Raw genomic sequence first — 19488 nt, 5'->3', positions numbered from 1 at the left:
AAATTTATGGAAATAAGATTATTAATTCCATCGAAGCAAAGAGTGTGGGAAGAGGCTAGCTGTATGTATTTCTCTTTGTGTAGATTTTCAGTGCTTCTAGACTTGGATCTGTCATCATGATGATCTGCTAGAAGATCCATCTGAATGGCTGTGTAGGATTAGTTTTAAAGAAAGTCTAAAGGTTGAGTAGTAGAGGTGGCTCTGGCTCCTTTGTTGATTACGTCTAGCAGTGACAAGGTTTAGTAAACTTGTCTGCCTTAACGGATGGCTGGCGAAAGAAATCCCTCCAATTACAGCAAAGTGTATTGTCTCGAAGTGAAAGAAAAACAAACTGGTAGTGCATTTTATTTGGGCCTCAAATGCGAGCTCTCTATGAGGCTCATGGTTAGGAAGTTCTGGAAATAACGAGATGCAAAACACTTTTGACAGAGCTTTGAATCGAGCTATAAGCGTAGCAGTGCCAGAGTTCTTTGCTTTCTTGGGTCCAATGTTTCTTGGATTGTCACAGATTGTTGGAAAGGCCATGGCTGGCAGGGGATACTTTGGCAAATTTCTGGTAAGCAAAAGAAGCACAGAGGTTTTCTATCATTGTTGAAGATCCTTGTGTTGAATGATTGTTTGGAATCTAAAACCTGAAAAGCAAACTCCCACCCTTGTACATATCAATCAAGTCCATCCACAAACTCTACATTGATTTCTTATTGAGCTTGCATGCCTTCCTTCACAGCAGCAAGCACATGGCATTTAGAGCGGCAAGAAAAGTCAGAGGGACCTTGTTGGTCTTTGAGCACTAGCAGGAAAGCTCTAGTGCTCTTGAGCTCTATGGCTGTAGCCAATGAAAGTCTTACCGGACACCGGCATGATTTCAGAAGTTTTTTCTTAGTTTACATGTAATGTAAGTATAGCAAATTTCATTTACTTACAGTTCTCTTTTGTGTTACCAAGGCACTGGAACTAACCTCATTGAATACCTGCATATAAGATGTTTAAAGCTAAGAGTTTTCATTCTAAATGACTCATCTCCCTTCCTTGGTGTTAATCTCACCAGAGGTTGTGTTAGAATGTTTTAGGTGGTCTTTTAAATGAGACCTAACGTCCTTCCTTAAAATCAGTGTCACTGATTTTGAGCTGGGAATCAGTTGCAGCTGGAATTTGAAAACTTTGTAATTCATCACGACGAAGATGGTGACGTAGGAAACACATGGACCAATGGGAGGGAAAATTTGTGTTTTTCACTTTATACCTAGCCTAAAGACCAGTAATCAACAGTGGTATACTTTCATTAACAACAATTCAATCCTAGAAAAAATCAAATACAGCTTCTTTACAAAACATAAAAAAACTAAACCCACTATGAAGGAAATCCTTCAAACTTTTTCATCATAATAATTTTTATTTTTATTTCCAAACTATTATAATCTAATTATTTATTTTAATCTTATATTTTACTTCAATATCTATAAAAACAATTACATGCTTTTGTTATATATGCTAAGTCCACTTATAATATAAATATATTCCCACCTTCTTCAAATATATGTATAAAAATATTTTTCTCAAATGAAATTATATGATACTCCTAAAAGTTTGTATTTAGGACTTTTGAACAAGGTGTGTTATTTAGAATTTTTATTTTTTAACTCCAAGAGATGTAAATAGTGGCAAAACAAATTAAGTGTTATAGATAGGTTTTACAAGATGCCAAATATATAAAAAAAAATACTGAAAGGTGGATTTGAATGTTAATAAAAAAAATTATTTAGACTATATATATTTTAGTTTAAAACCAGATAGTGGAGTATTTGAAGCAAGTAATAAAATAAAAGAGTGTTATTGTTATGAAATATAAATTAGTAATTATATTAGAAACTAATTTATCTTTTCTATACAGAGAAAGTGTTGATGAGGTAAATATCCAAAACATGAATATACTTAAAGAAAATGAAAAAAATGTCATTAGTTATAGAGGATTTTATATTTGTAAATAATTTTAAAATTCATATTTAGTCAACAAGAGTAGAGTTTTCTACAACATTCATTTTAAAATTAATATAAATTATAACAGTAAATATTATTTTTATAAATGTTTTGATAAGTAGATGCTACATTTGTGTTATAAAACAATAATACATTTTATATTATTTCAATCATAGAATAAATTTTATTAAAGTTTTATTGTATATTAGTATGATATCTAATTATATAATTTTTTTAAGTTGTATAAAATTTAAGTATAAAAAATTTATGTTTTAATAAAATAAAGTAAAGAATAAAATGCAATGGTAGCACTTTACTCACAAATGGCAAACTTAATACTACAATAGTTTTCTCTAAATTAGAAATATAAATTGAAATATCGAATTCCTAAATTTTTCTTATATAATATATAATACATATGAATATTAATATTTTCATAGTAATGTGTTAGATCCATGTTTATGTTTAAAACAATAATAATTTTATAAGCTATATTAATATGTGATCATGTTCACCTTTATATAATTGCTTATTAGTGAGTAGTGTTGAATAAGTTAATAGTAATTTATTTTTTATTGGAGTCCATAGCTTTATCATAAAGATTATTACTGGTTTTTCTTAAGATGAACATTATATCTACTTTAAGTATATTTTTAAATGTAAAAACAAATATATAATAGAAATTTTATTATTCTTTAGTAAACTATGCAATTTAGAGGCAATATTACAGTTAAGTAAAAATGAATGTTAAATGTATTATTACAGTTCAGATAAAAACACTTTAGCTCAATATGCAATCAAAATTATAATTTCCCATAATTAACCTATCATGTTTTGGTAGTATACAATTCTTTTTTTTTATGAACATTTAATTTATTTTAAATCATGGCAGAAATCTTGTAAATGTGTTTAGGTTTTTGTACTTTTTATAAAGGCAATAGAAGAATTTAATTTCAAATTTAGTGATGATGAAAATATGATCTTATCTTCCCAACATTTGCATTATTATCTAATTGCATTATTTTCCATTTCTCTGGAGATGAATAGTTGCAAAATTAAGATAAATTTAACCTTGCATACAATCAAAAATTTTAACATTGAAAAATTAAAAAAGAAGATCTATTTATCTTGGGAATGATATATCTCCCTGAAAATATTTCAGCATACTCATTGTTCTATAGAACAAAACCTTTACAGAACAAAGAGTATTTTATTGATTCAATACTATATTATTAAAATTAAACATAATTTTGTTGTGCAAAGATGGTATATAGTAGATACAATAGAAAATACAGTACAAGACTAGAATAGAAGACTTCACTCAACAAAGAGAATTTTAAATGTGATATAATGTTATGAGTTATATTTGTTATGTTATGATGTGTGTAAGTGATAGAGTGAATTGTAGAAGGGATTTTTAATATAAAGATTATATTATGTTTAACTATGTATGTTATTATTATGATATTTTCCTTATGTTTTGATAGGGATTGAGATAATACAAATGCAGAAGAAATCTAGAGCAAGATCAAAAGACTTATGTAAACCATATGTTTTAACTATAGAAATAAATCATTTGGTCAATATTGAGACTAGATAAAACCCATGTAAAGATGCTGGTAGATTTAAGTAAGATTATGAGCAAGACTGATTAAAAATATAAAAGACTTTGGTAATTTTTGAGATATTATTAAGATATGGATTTGATATTTGTATATGTATGAGATATCTTATACCATATTAAATGCCATGTCATATAATAGACATGAATGCATAGATTTATCATGAAGCATTATTGCATGTTTGTCTTAATACAAACATTTTATAATGCAATTATTATCTTTGGATGAAGATAAAAGAGAATATTAGTTTAAGAAGATCTATAAGGTTTCTCTTATGTAAAATTTTCTTGAAATAGTTTTTCTATCTTTGATGGTAAAACTAGTGCTTTGATATTTTATTTTATGTTTCCTTATCTTTCGTGAAAAGTTAACTTCCACCAATCCAATCAATTATGTTGCACCTTTTGGTTAGTTGCCTAATAGTTGTCAACAACTTATTGCTAGTGCTTCTACACCTCCATCATTATTTAGGTCACCACATTCTAACTGCATGCCTTCTAACTTAGGTTATACCATCTTATTTCCATTGGGATTCCTTTGGCAAGGGGTTCTTATGAACCCACTAACTTGACGTCAAGGCATCACACTTTGGCACATTTGGTGTCTCCACACCATCAGCTCTATAAGTAGCCACTATAGACTTCAACCTGTGATGCTTGTTCCATCCTTGTGTCCATGATGATCATCATAATAATTCTTGATAGAAGGACTTCTCGAATGCTTGCAAGACTTATGCTTGTCATTTTCAAGTTGAGGAGCCACATCAAAGAGATCCTCCAAACTTTTGTAGGTTGAGAATGACACAAGTGTTGCCGCATGCTCTCACTATGAAGGCCATCAATAAAGTAGGACTTGTTTTGATCTAGATCCTTTGTTGAAACACGGCTAACCAAGCAAGTAAGCTTCTCGATATAGTCCCCGAGCGTCATTTTCCCTTCTTGGAAATGTCAAAGTTTTGTGTGAGCATTCTCCATATCATTATGAGGGGCAAAATGTAAATAAAAAGCAATCTTAAACTCATTGATGATAGACACTAGTGGTTTCTTATCCGTAACGTGATACTCCTCAAGCCAATTCCACCACTAAAGACCCACATCATGCAAAACCATTGGAATAGCCACTAAAGCCTCTGCATCTAAAGTTCTTCTAGTAGCCAAGAACTTCTTCACATTGGTTAACCAAGTTAAACACTTGTTCACACCACCATCACCGGAAAAAGTTGGAATCTTGAGTTAATTTACCAAAGAAGGTTTACTTGGAGCACCACCATATCTAGCCTTGAGTGCCTCAACACACTCATGCATGGTATCCATTATGCCATGCATCTCGTCTTGCATCTTTTGCTGATTTTGATTAAGGGCTTGCAGCTCATGAACAATATCTTGAATGGTTCAAACCTCTATAACTCCATCAGCACCATCATCAGCACCACTATCGACAACAAGATTTCAACATTCAACTTGGTTAGCCATTGCAACCAACTCCTCTGATACCAATGTTATGATCCGGTGCAAATAGACTCCCAAAAGTATGCTACACCTCTTCTTGAGGTTCTTCACCACCCAACCACCCCTGAGCTACCTAAAAAACTTCACTTTGCTGCCACTCCACTATGAGCCCTAGGGTAGTGTTATGTACCCTTGTGCCTTTCTTCTATAGTGTGATGTTTGGTGGTAGGTTACACCTTGTATTTCATTAGACTCTATAAGAGTAGTGAGCTCTCATTGATCTTGACTTGGTCTTGGTAGTCTTGCACCTTGGCTAAGGATAGTGATGTACAACTTAATTGTTTAAGTTTAAGATGTTAGTATCTGTACTATAGCTTTGTCTATGAGGTTGTGTACTAATATAAGTCCATCTCATGGTCTTCACTTCAATTTTGATGAAGTGTTGATCATGTATAGCTAGCCTCTTCAAGGCATACTTAGAGCTGTTAGCTAAATGCATTAGTAAGCTTATTGTAGTTCGATTGGATTCGAGTGGTCATTTAGTTCGTGCTTGTTCATGTTCCTGTATCTCGTGTTTAAGGTATTATGTTCATGTTGGACAAGTATATGACTCAATAGCATGAGTTTAGTGTTTGGGTCTTGTGAAAGCAAGTTGAAAAGTGATTGTTGGTTGCTTTAAGACTAATGATTGCTTGTAGACTTATCAAAAACTATGATATTTACTTTGTTCAATGATGATTTAGCAGTGATGGGCTTGCTTTACTGGATGGTGTTGTGGAGGATTGTGTCGTTAAACTTACATGGGTTTTCCATGTTGGCATATCGACTCTATCTCTATCAATATCATTTGGTTGAATTTAGTCCATAGTGTTGGTTTATATTGAGTCTTAGATATGGTGAATCACTCCTTGATAATGTGTTATCTGTAACTGAGTTTTACTAAAAGATTGGTCTTAGATACTAACTAAAGTATCTTCGACTTTCGTTAGTTTATTTGCTAAAGAGTTTTGGGTGGTGATTCACTCTTGCTTTTCATTAGCTTTGTTATGGTGTTGATGGCATTAAGATGGATGCCTTGTTGTTGACATTATTATTATTGAGATTCAAGTGAAATGGGATGTTTCTCCTTAGGATTGATATTGAATTTCATTGGTCTTGATGACAATAATGTTGATGATTTGGCTATAGCTTTATGTTATTGGTATTTGTGCATTTGCTAGTTAGCAATTATGTTAGCATTCAAATGAACTAAGTGGCAAGTTGAGTCAGTTGTGTTCTAGACAATATTATTTAGTAAGGGTTGAGCTTTGGCTTTTCCTTGAAAAGTGATTTAGTCATGAACTATACTAGCCTTACTAAAGAAAGAGTTAATGATCGATATTGAAGTGATTGAATCTTTGTTAGATTTGATTGGGATATATCAATCATTGATGATTTTTCTTATGGTTATTACGAAGTGAATTATATTTTGCTATAAATGGATTTATAAAGGATTATTTGGTGATCACTTATTGAGCATAGCTTCATTATGGTTGTGTTGCGAATGTGATTTTAGGTATCGAAAAATACTTGTTGGCCCATCCTTACGGACACTCTCTCCTTACTACCATGATGGCTAGAGGTTAGTACTGCTAATTCCCTTTATTAGCCCCGCTTGTCCAAGTATTAGTAAATTAGACTTAGCATTTATACTTGGCCCAATGAGCATAAGGATGGAATTCCTAAATGTCTATTTAGCCAAGCATACTTGGCCTAGTTTGTTAGTTTTTTTTTGCTCTGTCTTGCATTAGTTTGACAAGAACCATCACATATTGAGACTAGTCCCTTAATATTACTAGATGATAGCTTACTATGTTTACCAAACACCATCAATATCATGCCCTTTGTGTTAGTCTCATTCTAGTCCCAAATTATATTTTTGGAAAGTGTCTAGATTTGCTCATTTGGCATATCTATAGTGTGTAAAGATTGTCTTGAATACAATGGTGTTCGTCTGTATCCAAATTCAAAAGCGTGTGTTCCTCCGGGGGGAAATCCTATCGGGGGTTTCAAATATATAGTAAGGATAGTGGTTGGAATGCATATTCGATCACATAAGACATTAATTTGGCTCCTGCTAGGCTGTGTTACTCTTTGTTCTGCGTTTGGCTTGGGTCTAAGCCTAAGCTCTATGTTGCTCTAGTTGGTGGGTACCCTCCTCCTCGCGTTATACCACCGGTATGCCAAAATTATGCCAAACACCATCGAACACCATTTTGCATGCAGGTGCTAGATACGGGGAGCTGGTGCTCATGGGATTGTACCAAACCCTCGTTTTGTAGTGCAACAGGCTTGGAGTTCAGCTCCAAATTCATGTGCACTAATTTAGCTTTTGGATTGATGCAGATATACTCTTTATTAGCTTTGGAATTATGAAGTTTGGCTTTTAGATATGTTGAGGAGGATGTTCTGGGTTATACCATGATTTCTTCGTTGACATTGAAGTTAGTGCATGCAAAATTCGTTATCATTGTTCGGCAAGACTTAGGTATAGGCTTCTTCGAGCTTTTGGCTCCTTGAGTTTTCATGCTCATTATTCCATTTGTTAAGAATAGTTGGGAAAAACATTTTGGCTCATTAGCTTTAATGTTGAAGTTAGCTTTTGCATATGGCAGTCATTAGTGATGATTGATTATCATTTAGGATAGTTGATTATCCTTGTGAAATGTTTTGCTTAATTATTATTGATCTAGAATGATTTACTTTTCTTAGAGATGGTAGATACTTTCTTTAATGATGATTATGCATCTCTTCATTGTTGGGATGATTGATGATCTTTCATGATAGTAAGTTATTCTTTTTAATGGTTTTTGGCTTTTCGCAATATCATATGTTCTTTGTGGTTTACTCTGAATTGGTCTCTTGGGTTTGAGACATCGGTAGAATGTTGCTGATACTTGCTTAAGCAGCTTTGGTTCTTTAGTATTGTTGACCGAGATCTATATAGATTGGCTAATGCGATAGTTGGCATGAACAAGTGATTGTTAGTCTTGCAACATTCATTCTGTTCTATTGATTGTTGCTACAATTGGTTTTGATAGATTGGATATTATTTCCTTTAGGTGATACATTTGATAAGATTGGATATTATTTCCTTCGGGTAATATATTCACGAGCATTTTCCTGCTAATTGATTATACTTTATGTTCTTTAGAGTTATCTTTTATAAGTTATTTGGCATGCTATCTACAATCTTTGGTAATTAAGTTTTATCATTGACTTTTCTTGATAATACATTGATTATTGAATTTTTTTGGATGGTGACTCTTATGTTTTCCAATTATGATGATCTTGGTGATTTCTATACTCTAATACTGGTTTATCAGATGATAACTTACTTGGAATACTTTTATATTCTAATCTAAGATTTATTCACTAATAATTAAGTCTATCATATATCATTATCTGTGACTTTGATATTATCCATCTCTTGATATTTGGGTTTGGGCTAGTATAGGTAGATTGGCTTTGGCACTTCGTGTGCATGGTGAAATTTGTAGTCATAAGGTAACTACTATCGACTGGTCACATCACTCACTTCTCTGTTGATGTTCATTATTTTGTTAAAAAGGGCATGACTGTGTAAACAATTCTAACTGCCTATTTACAGTAGTTTATCTAAACCTTACTGACAAGTTTAGTTTTTTTGCTCATAAGGGTTGGAGCCTTTGGCTTCCCTCTCTATATCCCTATATGTAGGGGTATATCACACTTTTGTAAGTTGGGTGACACCTAAAGTAGCAAGGGTGGCTAACTCTATTGGTCTTTTCCTTATTAGCGATGGCTAAAAGGTGTCTGAGTTGGTAACACATCTGCGTTAAACAAAGAGGTTATTTTAACTCATTTAAGTTGGTGTATTTCTCATATAGTGTGATCATTGTGAACGTTTTCTCAAGTTGTTTCCTTACCAGTGGTCTAGAGTTGAATATGTATCAATAATGATGTTGATCTTCTCTAAGGGGGGAGAGTGTTGCAAATGTCACTTTAGCTATCGAAAGTTACATGTCAGCTAGTCCTTTTAGATATTCCTTCTTTACTGCCATGATGGCAGAAGGTTAGTATTGCTAGTCCCTTTTTTCAATCTCTATCTAAGCTAGTTGAGAAATTGATCTTTATGTATACACTTGACCAAATGAGCATAAGGACAAAATTCCTAAATGCTATTAATTAAGCATACTTGACCTAGTTAGAGAAACTCATTCGTTGACTTGCACTTGCTAGTGTTGGGAACCCTAGTGATATTGAGCTTAATCCCTCAATATTAGCTAAATGATAGCTCACCGTGTTTGCCAAACATATTTGTTATCATACCTTTTGTGTTAGTCTCATTTCGGTCCCAAATACTATTTATGGAAAGTGTCTAGATTTGCTTATTTGGCATATCTACTGAATTTAGAAATTGTTCTGAACACAATGGTGTTCATCCCATGTCCAAATTCACAATCTAAGGACATTCCATATTTAATAAGTTTTGCGTTTGTCCTAGAGACTAAATCCTAATACTAAAGGTGGCTAAGGGTGAAAGCCCAAAGGATGTGTTCCTCAAGGGGGGGGAGGGGCTGTGGGGTTCTAAATGTATAGTAGGGATAGTGGGTAGGTTGGGCATAGCTAATTAACTTGAGGCATAGTCTAGCTCTCACTTGCATGCCTGTCCTTGTTTTGTATCTAACTTGGGTTTAAGCCTAAGTTCAACATCATGCTAGTTGGTAGAGTACCCATATCCTCACATTAGGCCAAAATAGTGCCAGACTCTTTCCTGACACTTTCATGTGTCACAACACTTGCCATGTGTCAGTTCTTCTTATGTCCTTTTTTAGAGACCAATTTACTGATTGCTTTATGCTCGTCCCTCAAAAATTATTTAAAGTTTCACTCCCACTCTCAACTTTTTAAATCAGAGCCTTAGTCCAAACATGTTATGCTTGTTAGACTTTTGCTTTGACTATTACCATGTGGAACCTTTTTAGCTCCAATTTAGGGCTCATGGATTTGTGTCTGAATTTTGGCATAAAATTTCACATGGGGATAGCTAGGTAGGCTTTTTACATCCCTTAAGCTCAATGCAAGATCTAGCAGTTGTAGAGATCTCTCCTACCCAGGTGGCAGCTAGGGCTAGGGATCCCTGGTGGAGGCTAGGGTTCCTAGCTATGGCTGAGGTTAGGGTTCCTTATGGTGGGTTATGTTAGAAAAGGGAAAGTGAAGTTTGTTATTATGTAGTTTTGGAGAGGCTAATTACTATGCATTAACAAGTATTCTTAGGGATGAACCTACCTAATAGCTTAGGGAGTGGTTCCTCAATCTGGGCATGCTCACCTTATAATCCCACACACCGGGATTACCATTGCTACTTATAGGCCTCCATATGCCTATCACTAACCTTGCCAAAATCCCATTTTTGGCTTTGTCCAATTTAGATAGATGGATTCCTCTCGTGTCCACAACCTTGGAAGTTTGGATGGCACCTCCTATCCATCATTCGCTAGGGACTTAGTCCCTTGGGCCTTATCTAATGCCCTTGCGACACCAAACACCACTTCTTGGTGTTTTAGAATGTTTGGGTATTCCAATGATGGTCTTCTTTGGCAATGAGCATTCCCTTTATGATATTGACTTACTATATCGCAACATAAGCAACTTCTCCTCCATAAAAGTATATCTAACTTCCTTATCCCAATAAAAAGTCTTAGGTAGCTACCTTCTACCAGTTTAACCAATTATTTTGCACCTTTTGCTTAGTTGCCTCATAGTTGTCAAGTCCCACAACTCATTGCTTGGTGCTTTCACACCTCCATCATTATCTGGGTCATTACACTCCAACCGCATGCCTTCCAATTTAGGCCATGCCATTCCCATTTCCATTAAGATTCCTCTGGGAAGGGGTTTTCATAAACCCACCAACTTGACCTCAAGGCAACACGCTTTAGCACATTCGGTGTTTCCACACCCTCGGCTCTACAAGACTACCTTTATGACACTCCCCACTTGTGTCGAGGTCTTTGCCAAGACCAAAGCAGTTGTTTTTCATGCCAACTATCAGTTAGCACTGCACCATAGTGTTCACAACTCTATGCCAAAGCTTCTTTCTTTTTGGGGAACACCTTTCCCATGACTTTAGCATGGCACATTCTGCCATCGATGAGATACCCTCTTTTTTCATACTTAGATCCTATGATCCCTCCCCATCCTTCGTGGGGTACAACACACCTCAGTCCAAATACTTCTATCAATCCTTTAGGATTATTCCTTGACTCTATTTAAGTCATCTAGCTTCTTGGACTTTATTATTCGACAACCCATAAGGTCCTACCTTTGAGGTGCCAACTCACTGAAATACAACTTCTTGTATTCAGATCCTACTCACAAGGACCATCTTTGCAAGTGTTACTTCGACACTTGATTTATTCTCTTGGGGCAACCTTTTGCCCCATAGGATCACTTGTCCATGTGATGAGAATACCAACTCATCCTCTGAGTACACCTCCAACTCCTTGGGTTGTTCCAGCATTTATGAGAGGTAGCCCTGGCTGCCATTTCAAGGACTTGTGTCCTCTTCTATATTTGACCTCCCATGGTCATCAATTCCAGTCTCAAAGTTATGAGCACCAACCTCAACTATATGAAGGTAATCTTGTGACTCCTTTATTGTTTTGGAGTCTACATCTTTCCCGTGATCCCAACTATAGTTTTTTACCACAACTATGTTAGCCCATTTGTTGCATCAAACACTCATCTGGATCACTTCCTCATCTCTCTGAGGAAACCTTATACTATTCCCAAGATCCTAAAGTCGTTCCATTATTGGCCCTTTTCTATTCACACCTTACTTACTTACAAGCTCACACATGAACTGTAGTGGAGAGTCATGTCTTCCTGACTTGTGGATAGGCCCACTCCTAGGACCTTCTGATGCCAACACCAATGGTGATATACTTGAGCACCAATAAAAGTCAAACTAAAGAACAACTCTGATACCAAGTTGTAAGCGACTAAATTTTCCATTCTACTTTAGTCACTTAACCACACCTCTGACCACTTGGAGGAGTCTCACTCACAACCTCCATAAGTCCTGTTTTGGACATAAGGACTTATTAGCCCCAAGAATAGCATCCATGCCACTAAACATTGCACTTGGTCCAAGTGCTCCACGTGTTAAATCCCATGGTTGACACCCCAAGGTACCACCGACATATCAGCCCGTTACGCTAAGGCCATGCCCATTCACCTTAGTCACACCGGTGGTCTGACACCACCTACATCACAACCCTGTCTCTCAAAGACTGGGCCATCTATCCATGACTGATCATCCTAGATCCACTCCTTAGCATCCTTAGGATGCCTGCAGGCATGGGGAATGGCCTTCCCCAATATCCCTTTTCCGGTCCCCACTGAATCCCTTTCTACCCATGGCCATGTTCACCAACACTGCCATTGGATCGAGGCCCACAAGCCCGACCACTATGTCCCACGGTCCTCTAGGACTTCCTCCTCACATGACCATATCCTTGGTCTCTACCCTAGAGGATGGCTCCTCTTCCTTTTCACAGCCTGGGACTTTGGGGCAATGTTTTGGAACATCGTGGCCTTACGTGAGCCTTGTGGGTACTCTCCCTGCCTTCTGCCTTTAGGTGCTCTAGCCATGGGCTTAGAGCGAGGTTCCATTGAGCCACGCCAGGTATCCAAGTAGGTCATGCCACCCACACTTAGACTGGGAGCATCGACCATTTGATCTCCCGAGGGAACTAGAGCCAACTCTTGAACACTTCACCAAGCTACCCCGCTTGTCAGTCCATATTCACTCTAGTCTTGGACTTCCCAGTGGTCAGTTCATCACCCAACACTGGGTATGGCCTTCCTGGGCCAAATTAGCCTTTCCTGGCCAAACTAGCTCCACTAGGCTCCAACCCCCACACTCTCCCTACTATACTTTTGGAATCCCCCGCAGCCCCCCCCCCCCTCCCCCCCCCCCTCCCCCCTAGAGGACGATCGCTTTGGGCTTTCACCCAACAGCTTGTATTAGTGTTTGGACTCGGACTTGAACTTGGACTCGGACTCAATCCCAGTCCTAGTTTCAGACTCAAACTTAGTCTCGGTCTCGATCTCAGTTCCATCTTGGACTCCATCTTGGGTCCATCTCAGACTCCATCTCGGGTCCATCTTGGACTCCATCTCGGACTCCATCTCGGGTCCATCTCGGACTCCATCTTGGACTCCATCTCGGACTCCATCTCGGGTCCATCTCGGACTCCATCTCGGGTCCATCTCGGACTCCATCTAGGGTCCATCTTGGACTCCATCTCGGGTCCACCTAGGGTCCATCTTGGACTCCATCTCGGGTCCATCTCGAACACCATCTGAAACCCCATCTCGGACTCCATCTCGGACTCCATCTCGGGTCCATCTCAATATTGAACCCCCATGATATTGAACTTGATCCCTCAATATTCACTAAATGATAGCTTACCATGTCTGCTGGGGGTGGTTGGGTGGTGAGGAACCTCAAGAGGTGGCATAGCATAGTCTAGGGAAACTAGATCTTTATTTTCTTGCGATGGTTCATAACAATAACTCTGTTATGCTTCATTTTTGGATTGATGCAAAAATGTTCTTCATTAGCTTTGCATTATGAAGTTTAGCTTATGGATATGTTGAAGAGGATATTGTGGGTTATACCATGAATTCTTTTTCAAGCATTAAAGTTAATTTATGTGATACTCGTGATCATTATTCGTGAGACTTAGCTATAGGCTTCTTCGAGCTTTTGGTTCTTTGAGTTTTGTGTTCATTATTCTATTTGTTAGAAGTTGTTTGGGAAAGCATTTTAGCTTATTAACTTCAATATTGAAGTTAGTATATGCATTTAGCAATCATTAGTGATGATTAACTGTCATCTAGGATAGTTGATTACCATTATCAAAGGTTTTACTTGATTATTGTTGATCTAGAATAGTTTGCTGTTCTTCAGAATGGTGGATTCTTTCTTCAACAATGATTATGCATCTCTTCATTAATAGGATGATTGATGATCTTTTATGATAGTTATTCTCTTTGATGGCTTTTGGCTTTCGCATTACTATATGTTCTTTATGGTTTTCTTTCGTCTCTTGGGTTTGAGACATCTGTAGGATGTTGCTAACACTTGCTTGAGCAACTCTGGTTCCTTAGTATTTTTAATTGTGATTTATTTGGATTGGCTAGTGTGATAGTTGGCATAAATGAGTATTTTTTGGTCTTGCAACATTTATTCTATTCTGTTGATTGTCGTTATAGTTGGTTCTAATAAATTAGATGTTATTTCCTTCATGTAATACATTTGTGAGTATTTTGCTTGCTAGTTGATGATACTTTGTGTTCTTTGAGCTGTCTTTTATAAGCTGTTTAGCATGCTATTTGCAATCTTTGATAGTTAAGTTTTATTATTGAGTTTTCTTGATGATATACTTGATATTTAATTTTATTGGATAGTTAATCCTATGACCTTAGCCTTTAAAGCTCTTGGTGGTTTCTATACTTTAATAGGATGATAACTTACTTAGATTACTTTTGTGTTCTAATCTAAGATTTATTCATTGATAATTAAGTCTTTAAGATATCATTGTCTCTAACTTTGATATTGTCCATCTATTGATCTTTGGGTTTGGGCCAGTATAGGCAAACTGCCTTCGACACTTCATGTGCATGGTGAAATCTTTAATCATGGGGTAGCTACTGTCAATTGGTCACATCACCCACCTCTCTATCGATATTCTTTATTCTATTCAAAGGGTGTGACCATGTAAACAACTCTAACTGCTTGTTTATAGTAGTTTATCTAAACCTTACCGACGGATTTGGTTTCTTTGCTTAAAAGGGTTGACCATTGGCTTCTCTCTCTATGTGTTTGCGTGTAGAAGCATATCACACTTTTGTAAGCTAGGTGATATCCAGAGTAGCAAGGGTGGCTAACTCCATTGGTCATTTCTTTGTCGACAACGGCCAGAAGGTGTTTGAGTTGGTACTGCATCTGCATTATATAAATAGGTTATCCTAACTCATTTAAGTTGGTGCATTTCTCATATAGTGTGAACACCAAAAGCTTTTTGTGAAGTTGTTTCCTTGGCAGTGTTCTAAACTTGAATATGCATCAACAAGGACATTTATCTTCCCTAAGGGGGGGAGAGTGTCTCAAATGTGACTTTGAATATCAAAGTTACCTATCAGCTAGTCCTTTTTGGCTATTCTTTCCTTATTGCCACAACGGTAGTAGGTCAATATTGCTAGATTTGTTACCAATTCCCACTTGAATTAGTTGAGAAACTAATTCAATGACCATGCACTTAAATTAGATAGACATAAGGTAGGAACCTATATGTTTCTTGCTAAGCATACTTAGCCTGGTTTGAGAAACTCCTGTCATTAGTTTGCACTTGCTAGTATCAAGAACCCATGCAATATTGAGCTTTGGGGGGGGCAATAAGGGTTCCAAATGTATAAGGATAGTGGGCAGGTCGGGTATGGCCGACCAACCTGAGGTAAAGTCTAGCTCTTGCTTGCATGCCTGTCCTTGTTCTGCATCCAACTTAGGTATAAGCCCAAGTTCCATACCATACTAGATGGTAGAGTACCCATATCCTCACATTAAGCCACTAATATGCTGAAATAGCACCAAACTCCATTTGGCTTTATTTTGTGTGCTAATCCTAGCATTGGGATGCTAGATGCTCTAGTACTATTTTAAGTTGCTCCGCGCTCCTATCCCTTCACTCTTTGGGCTGTACACTTAAGAGTTATTCTATGCTCTAATACCTTTGCTCATTAGCTTCATACTTAAAAATTTAGCTCTATTCCTTCGTTCAGTGGCCCAAAGCCCTGAAACTCAAGTTTTGCTCGACTGTCTTTTAGACATGTGGCACATAGAGGGTTTAGGTTTTGCTTTGTGGTTATCCTATAGTAAATCACTATAGGATAAAGGGTAAGAAACCACATGTGCTACAAAAGTCTTTATGAGGCTAAAGAATAAAGTTCCTAGTTCAAAGTGTTGGTTTGAACTATTAGTAATGATGTGGCTTGGTCAAGATGACCAAATGGGAAGGACACCTAAGGGAAATGAACTGTGTCAATATAATGGAATAGTGAGTCCAAGAAATTAATATTTAAGAAAAACTCATAGAAGGGTTATAAAGTTGGACCATGGATAGAGCTCATAGTGATTCTATGTTGTTTAGTGTCAAAGGATAGAAGAAAAAAATTAGTGGCCAAGATTAGGCCATAGAAACCATTGGAATGAATCTAAATGGCAAAGTTAAGCAAGGAACATTCATATGTTGGATGCTAATGGATTGCAAGAAAAGAAATATGTTTCCAATGATAAATTCCCAAATGCTCCAATTTGGCAAAGATGAAAGCTCTAAGGAAGGGAATGGCAAGGTAGCCAAGGTAACCAAATGATATAGCCGTGGAAAGCTTAGCGCCAATTATGGATAAGTGGAATTTAGTGCCTAGAGTGGCATGAAAGAGAAAAGAGGATGATAGTGCCTTCAAGTAAAGAACTTTCTAGGATGGGGAAGTGCTATTTGTACAATATGTCTAATGTAAGGTGTCAAAGACACCTAGGAAATTAACTTTGGAAAATCAAAATTAAAAGTTCTAAGGTGTGATAGTTATGATGATAGAAGCTAAGACTATTCAAGAATGAGTAATTGGTTTGAGATAGAGAAGGTGTCTTTAACGGGTTTAACAAAAACTAAACTAAATAAAGGGAGAGAACCACCACATATGGTCTAATGAGCCTTTTAGTTAGAGGCTATGCTCCTTGGAGGATGGGCAATACATGGTGAGCTTTTGGTGTTAAACCATTAACAAATATTGAATGGGTGCCAAGGATGAAAAATGGTAATTTATGATGGGGTTACTTTCTAAAATGGTTTATCATTTAATGAGAACATCAAACTTCATTGATGAGTGTTGGAGTTGTGAGACTCAAATCCCTAAGCCCCAAAATGGAGTAGAAAGGGTGCCACATGGTAGTGGTTGAAGCAGAAGTCTAACAAGTATAATATATTTGGATCAAAGCCTTCGACTTAGAAAGTTGAGAGTGGGAGTGAAACTCTAAAAAAAGGGCTTAAAGAATGAGCTTGAAGCAATCGATGAATGAGTCTCTAAAAATGGACACAAGGACTGACACATGGCAAGTGTCATGACACATGAAAGTGTCAAGAACGAGTCTACAAAGAATTTAAGAAAGAGTCTAAGAAGGAATTTGAGATGGAGTACGAGATGGAATCCGAGAAGGAATCTGAGATGGAGTCTAAGATAGAGTTTGATATGGACCAAAGATGGACCCAAGATAGAGTCTGAGATAGAGTCTAATATGGACCCCATATAGACCCAAGATGGAATCCAAGATGGACCCAAGATGGAGTCTGAGATGGACCTAAGATGGGGTTCAAGGTCAAGAAAGAGATGAGACCGAGACTGAGACCAAGAACAAGACCAAAACCGAGACCGAGACCATGACCAAGACTAAGTCTGAGACCAAGTCTAAGACCGAGTCCGAGTCTAAGTTTGAGTCCGAATCTAAGTCCAAGTCTGAGTTTGAGTCCAAGTGTAAGTCCGAGGATGAAAGCCCAAAGTGATCATCTCCCAGACCCTGGAGGGTTTGGTGAGCTCCAAATGTATAGTAAGGGGAGGACTCTAGTAGAGCCAGTTTGGCCAAGAAAGACTAGTGTGACCAAGGAAAGCTATACCCACGTAGTGGGTGATGATATAACCACTGAGGAGTCCAATACTAGGGTGAATACAAATGGACAAGTGGGGTAACTTAATGAAATGTTCAAAAGTTGGCTCTAACTCCCTTGGGATATCGAATGGCCAATGCTCCCAATCCAAGTGTGAAATGCACTACCTACTTGGATACCTAGCATGGCTCATCCTCACTCTAGCCATATGGCTAGGGCACCCAAAGGCAGAAGGTAGGGAGAGTACCGATGAAGCTTGTGAAGGGCCATGGTGTTTCAAAATGTTGTCTCAACGTCCCAAACTGGGGAAAGGAAGAAGAGCAGTCCTCCTATATAATGACTAAGGATGTGGTCATATGGCAAAAAAGTCCTAGAGGTCAATGGGATATAATGGTTGGGCCTTTAGGCTCTGACCTAATGGCAGTATGGGTGAATATGGCTAGGGACAGAAAGGGATTTGGTGGGGACCAAAAAAGGGATGTTAGAGAAAGTTGTTCCTTATATTTTTGGGCATCCTAAAGATGCTAAAGAGTGGTTTTAATAAGATAAGAGTAAATAGGTATAGCCTTAGCATAATGGGGTGATATGTTAATGGTACTTATGGGGTGTTTATCATGGGATCAGACACGTGAAGCACTTAGACCAAGTGCAAAGGCTGAGTGGCATAGATGCCATTCTCGGGGTTAGCATGTCCCCAAGTTGGAAATAAAACTTATGAAGGTTTTGAGTGAGACTCTTCCAAATAGTCAAAAGTGTGATTAAGTGACTAAAGTAGAATAGAAAATCTTACAGTAAGTCTTGCTAGCAGTTACCATTATAAACTCTATTCACAACCCAATTTTCTGACCCTTTCAGATATCCTTGCAGGCTACTTCTTGGAACTCACAATACCATTAAATTGTATTTGATTATTTCCCCTTAAGTGTTTTTCCCACTTAGTCATACTAACTAACTTATACCATCACCAATTGTTCAAATCACTGCTTGAACTAAAAAATATAATTGTTTAATTCATCAAGGAGTTTGTCCTTGACTAGCTATAGAATCGTCTAATGCTCTCATATAAACATCTTGTTATATTTACTAATAGATACTAAATTTTCTTTTTAGCCAAGGGTCCAAAGCAACCAAGATTGTGTGTCTGCATTCGATTTACCACATCCTTGGTGCCACTTACAAGTATTCAAGTTAGATGTGTAGGGTTTCAATATCAAGCATAGTAACTATGAACCACAAATTGAAAGCATCCTCCACTTAGCTATATCCCAAGTCAACCTTCTTCCTAAGAGTCTATGATCACAAAAACATGAATGTCCTCATATTCTAAACTATAAACATGCTCTAGTGCCCTTTTAGCACTAGAGATTTAAGACTCTAACTCAACCTCCATATATGCATTTATGCATGGCATCACTCATGATGCCAAGTGTAATTCTCTATGCTTATGTACCAAATTAATAACCATGTTAATAAACTTATCTTTCATATATGTGTTACAGGTCACAACTTAGAAACCTTATTCCTTTTAGCTTCTAAATTTTTGTAAGAAACTAAAGAGATTGACTTGACCGAGGATTTATACCGGTTTACCTATAGAGGGAAAGGGCCCATAAATAAGAGTGCACCACCTTTTTTAATTAGTCAAAAATTCTGCGAGGGTTAAGCATCCTTGAGTTTGAATAATACTAA

General features: G+C 37.0%; 1 pseudogene; it reads left to right on the top strand.

Annotated features, from left to right (window-relative positions):
• Positions 1-409: 409 nt before the first annotated feature.
• The window catches only part of LOC112343710, a 20150-nt pseudogene continuing 1071 nt past the window's right edge, over positions 410-19488 (top strand).

Source organism: Selaginella moellendorffii, unplaced genomic scaffold, assembly GCF_000143415.4.
Source record: "Selaginella moellendorffii unplaced genomic scaffold, v1.0 SELMOscaffold_184, whole genome shotgun sequence".
Lineage (NCBI taxonomy): Eukaryota > Viridiplantae > Streptophyta > Lycopodiopsida > Selaginellales > Selaginellaceae > Selaginella > Selaginella moellendorffii.
This window is presented reverse-complemented; position numbering and strand designations above follow the sequence as displayed.